Below are 6,175 nucleotides of genomic sequence, written 5' to 3'. Positions count from 1 at the left end.
CGTCACCAATAACCACACTGACTACCTCTTTGTTGTCGTTAAAGTGGCAGTATTAAAATATATATATATTGTGAGTGAGCGAGCCGATGGCATGCATTCAGTAATTTTGAGGTCAGGGCCAGCTATCCCAGCTCCAGTTTTATTAGTTTTTGTATATTAGATGATATGCTCCCCTTGGCCGAGTGACTGTTGACTTTCTAAGCCTCTAAAACACCGTCAGGAGTTGGTGCGGTTAGGTCATTTCGCTGATATTTCTGGCGACACAAGCAGAAACTGCAACCGTTGTGGCTTTTCAAATCAAACATTGCTAAACTCATGAGAGCACGTGGCGTGACTTCATCCAGCCAGCTTTCAGCAAACCCCCCCCCCCCCCCCCCCCCCCCGGCCTTCAGTGCCTACGTTCGTCATTGCGCATTACTCTGCACGCCGTTTAATGTGAATTAGATTTCCTTCGTATGAATAAAAATTGTAAATTACGGCGGAGAGAGGCGAATCAGATGACTCTAACTCTGCAGGGAGGGGCCTCTAGAGCCAAAGCAGCATTGATAGAAGTCTCCAGAGTCACTTAAAGAACAGCAGAGACGGCAGTCGTGATAGTTTATGAGGCCTGTCCACAGGAACATTAGCATACATATATATGTGAGGTATGAAAGGTTGCAGGCTGAGGGCAGCTGTATCAGGCAGTGGAAGGCTAATTTAATACACAATACACACGATGTTGTCACAATGCCGAGAAAAACACGGAGTTTAAGTGGTGAAAAGTGATATTTGTTTTAATCTTGGCAGCAGGTGAAGACGAGGCTGAGCTGGACTGTTGGCAGTGGCTGGTTTTGGCACTGAGGAGCGTGCAGGTAGAAAAGCGAGGGGAACTGGCTGGCGGGGGGAAGGTGGAGTGGCGCCGACCCGGGCTGAAGATCTAGCGGCTGAGCTCGACGAGTGGAGGTGCAGGTTACAAAAAGTCGAGCGTGAGTACGAGGACGAAAACCGTCCGGGAGTCTCAGAGGGTTACCGCACAGCTGATGTATCACAGGGCTCGACTGGTGGATGGGTTTCAAGTGTACATGTTGATCGCAGAGCAAAAGCAGAGGCTAGAGAGTTTATTTTGACCAGGTAAAGTGGGGGGATGGGATGAAGGGGTTGAGGAGATGGGATGAAGAGACGAAGGGGTCGAAGGGATGGGATGAAGGAAGACGTGGAGATGTTCGGATGGGCGTATCTCTGGAAGCTCTGGCTCTGTGTCCCGCTACGGTTCCTGCAATGACGTTGTAAAGAAGAAGAAGAAGAAGGAACAGAGAGGGTTTGGGGAGGGGTTAGACACACCTGTGTACAGCAGGCAGGTGCGGGTAAGTGGATGTTTGAGGCGTGGACTTGTTCCTGAACCTAAGTTACATAACTTTGCTGAATTTGCTGAAATGGCCACAAAGCATTTTTAGAAAACACTGCAGTATTTTTACACAGAATAACTCTCACTAATACTTTCCTAATTTACAATCACAACCAGTAATACATGCACATAATAAAATAGCTGCTGACTGGTAGGGGACTGACTGTACATGAGGCATTACGCTCTAATTCCAGGTTATTTTGCTCAAAGCAACATAAGACGTTCATTCATGAAAGCGTCCCCTCCCTCCCCCCCTCCCTCCGTCTCCTGCCCTCTTTGACATAAGCCTGTACCCGAGCCTGACCATGAGTCATGTGATAATCTTCAGGCGAATTAGCACACACACACACACACACACCCACGCGAGCACACACACTGTACTGTACCGAGCCTCTCGAGCCGTGACACACACCTTGTCTTGTGCAATTGGAACGGGACAGAGGGAGGGGGGAGAGGGAGGGGGGAGGGGGACGGCTGTCAGCCCCTGTCATGGGTTGAGACCATGGGACCATGAGACGTGGAAACGGAGAAAGCACAAGACTTGCATTAGCAGCACAATCCAACTCTTCTCCTGTGAGTGAGCGGAGCGGGAGGCAGAGATGGCCTCAGTGAGACACACCGATCAGCCACAACATTATGACCACGGACTGGAGAGGTAAATAACATCTTGTGACAGTTCAGTGTTCTGCTGGGAAACGTTTGGACCTGGCATTCATTGGTGTGGATGTTACTTAGACATGTAGCACCCACCTAGACCAGACCAGGCACCCCACTACCCCATAGCAATGAAGAACAGCTCAAGGTGTTGACCTGGCCTCCAAATTCACTAGATCCCAAACTGATCAAGTATCTGTGGGATGATCCACAGAGGCCCCTCCCCTGAAAGGCCACAGGACACCCTCTAAAGATCCATGTTCATTCTCTAATGACTCACAACTGTTCTGGAGGCACAAGTTAGACAATATTCGGTCATGTTATGCCTGATCGCTGTATATAAAACTCAAAGAATAATAACTATTTGACTGATCCTCTTCATTCTCAGGTGTGGCGACTTCATTTTAATCTGCATATTACTTGTGAGACTGAAGGAGGAGGATTGTTTTCCAGCATCCTTATATTCTGGTACCGGAAAAGTGTGATGAAAACCAGACGAATCTCTTATCTCTCAGACTTTCCAAGATAAACCGGCTCCGGTTTCTCAACCAGCGGCCCACCCCTTCGTTTAACATCCAGTCCTCCTGAAAACCCAGACGGTGGCTGGCTCGGCTACGTGCCGTCTGGGGAAGGGCTCTCAGATTAACCTGTTGTTTGACTTGGGAGGATTTAAGCAACTGATTTAATCCCAGCGACACAAACACACACACACAGACACACACATATGGTCCCTGACTCAGTGGATCTGTGAGTCATCTGGAGGCCAGGAGTCAAGGAGCATGACTCAGGCCCGGCTGATGAAGCAGTAACGTGATTAAATCACATCCTGGTCTGAGCTGCATATTCCTCACTGGTCAGCAGCTCCAAGTGGGCAAAAGGGGAGGAAGCAGCTAGGTCATCAGGAAGGAGTGTTTTACTTCGTATCAGCGACACACGCTTCCTCTGAGACATCTGCTCTGTGCGGTTACGTCAGGGAAAGTGGTTTTAATATTAAACATATTCTGATAAATAACTAGAAACGGGTTGTTTGGTGGTGCTGACAGGTACAGCTGTTTATTTAAAGCTGAGTGTGATATCCTCATCCAGTGTTGAGGACGTGTCTGTGGAGCAGATGTGTCTCAGTCTCTGGAAAAAAGCAGCGGGGCCCTCTGCTGGTGGCTCCTGCTGCTGCAGACACTGCAGGCAACAATAATAAAGAAAGGAAATGTGTGTGTGTGTGTGTGTGTGTGTGTGTGTGTGTTTGTGGTAGTTTTATCTCATCAAGGTGCAACAGCTGCGCCACTAATCCCGATTCCATGACATCCCCCAACGTGACGACTAGGAAAGAGTCTCCAGGAAACAAGGGGGAAGCATTAAAATGTTTACAGGCCGACAAGTGGCTCTGCATGTGTGTGTGTGTGTGTGTGTGTGTGTGTGGTTTAATTAAAGCATGGGACAGCACAGCCCACTCTAAAGCCTACTTTTAATCAGTGGAAGTTTTTTATTTATGATGCAGACTCTATATCAAATAAAAATACAAATAAAATAATAAATCAACTTTTGGTTTATTTCAAAATGTTGTGAATTTAATTACAGTTAATATGATAAATAAATAATATTACTCACATTACACATTTGCCAATTCATTAGGGACACTAGTCACCATATTTAATAGCATTATATATTTAATATCTTATAAATCTTACAATTACATATCTTACATTTGTCACTATATACTGTACACAATAGCGTTTATATTACATGTATATTACCACATATCTTCATATAAAATAAAATAAAATAAAATAAAATAAAAGAATCATTTTATATAATATAAATATAAATATTTATTTTATTTTATTTTATTTTATTTTATATGGAGATATGTGGTAAAATAAAATAAAATAATAATTTTATATAATATAAATATTTATTTTATTTTATTTTATTTTATTTTACACAAGGGATTGTAACATCTAATCCTGTGTATTAACGAATGTATATATTTGTATATTATACATTTTATATATAAATACTAATTTTAAATATACTTTGCATATACTTTTTAAAAATACATATACTTTGTATTTTATATACTTTGTATATTACTTGCTTTCACTTTTGTATATTTTATAAATATACTTTGTGTATTGTTCATACATACCTTTATATTTTATACATACTTTTATAAATTCTAACTCACTATACTTTTATTTTTTTCAGGGTTAGCGGTTGAATCTATTTGTCAAAAATCCGTGTGACATCCATACTCCTCTCAGCGCTCTGGTCCGACACTGATCGGTCCTGCTGTGATGATAATCTGTGTTATTAAACTACCTTTTATCAGACTCATCCATGTCCCTGTTATCTGCCTGCTGTTTTTTTTCCACCGGGCATTTTTCTGTGATTGCTCCAACGTGCAGGTACATCCTGTGCTTCTTGAAACAGACAGGATGTGTGTTATCTATTCCAGATATTTCTCCCTCGTAGTGTAATCCCAGTGTTATTGTTCAGGCAGCTGCTCAGAGCTCAGCTGAGCAGACAGCCCTGTAAGGAGGTAAAGCACCACCAGTCTGATTATGGATCAAGATGATGAGACTCACCGAACATTTTCAGACAGACAACCATTAATCTGTAAGATTTGCTTCAGTCTACTGGGAAGAGATCAGAAGACAGAATATTTAATCATCCCTGGATGGGACAGGTTTCACTGCCAGTTCTCTTCAGGTATTTCCCTTCCACAAACTGGTCGTCAGTATCTTGACTTCTGCTGCAAGTTGGAATGAAATGTGTTGTGTGGGCTGGACTTCATATCAGAGCCTGCATGTGATCAGTTTATGAAAAAGCAATTGAAGCAGAAATGGTAAATATTTATTTGTAAAGGTCAAGAAGTGGTTATGTGTTGGATAGCATGCTACACTATAGTCAATAACACTGGAGGGAGTCTATGTCTGTATCTGTTAGGGCCACTAGGAGGCAGTGTGGTGTTTTGGTAAATGATCCCTGATCTCTTAAGAGCATCTGGAAGTGAACAAGAAGGAATTACACTTTACACTTTGGTTAATAATAATAATAATAAAAACCAAATATTAGTGTAAATAATCACAGCTGTAATAGAATCAGTTCTGTGGAAAAAAAATAGCGCAGATTTACATCATGACTGCTGAAAACATCCATTCATTAGAACAATGACATTGTTGATATTTTCAGTATGTTATTTTATTTTTATATAATTTTTTTTTATTTCATTGCAATATTTTTTTATTTTATTTTATTGTAATATTTTTTTTGTTTTATTTTATTGTAATATTTATTTTATTTTATTGTAATACTTTTTTGTTTTATTTTATTGTAATATATTTTTATTTTATTTTATTGTAAGAAAATAAAATAATAACTCTGCTATAGATTATGCCAAATACAAAGGCCCTGGTTTCAATAAATAAATAAAAAATTATGCAAAGTAAATTTTGCATGTTCAGCTGAAATGCACAGATAAAGGGATCTAATGTGTTCATGTGAGCAGTCAGTGGCAAAAGCGATGAAACGCAGCTAACAACCAAACAGGCTGATCATGCATTTTCCAAAAAATAATTTAACAACCTAACAACTAAAGACGCAACAATCACATTAATTAATGTCTGGGGCAAATATCAGTGGTATTATTGTGTTTAACACTCTAAACCAAGGACGGTGCAGCTGCTACTGCAGGAATAGATGCATACCATACACAGAGCCTACAAGGGCTCAAGAGTTCATAGGGTCCCTGGTCTTATACCCAAGAAAGAAACACAAAACAACCAGAAAGGTTTTCTAACTGGGCACAGGATGGCTGGTTTCCCAGAGCCTCCAGAAAGCCATCTTTTTCAACTGTATTCAACTGTGTTCAAATCAGCAATTTCTTCTAGACGCCTCACACCTAAAGCATTCATTTCATTTTAGGATGCTGACTGTCTTAAAGAGGCTGTCGTGCAGCCTCACATACAGAGCTTGAAGGCTGACATGACGGATTCAAATGTGATCTTAAGGTCTTCCAAGAATCCAGCTCTCAAAAGAACACCCCCCCCCCCCCCCCCCCATCCTTGATGGCAGCAGCCATCCCCAGCAGGATGCAGCCTCACACAGACACACACACAAAAACACTTTAGGAACAACTAA

The sequence above is a fragment of the Chelon labrosus genome (assembly GCF_963514085.1).
Source record: "Chelon labrosus genome assembly, chromosome: 22".
NCBI lineage: Eukaryota > Metazoa > Chordata > Actinopteri > Mugiliformes > Mugilidae > Chelon > Chelon labrosus.
Note: the sequence above shows the minus strand (reverse complement) of the source record.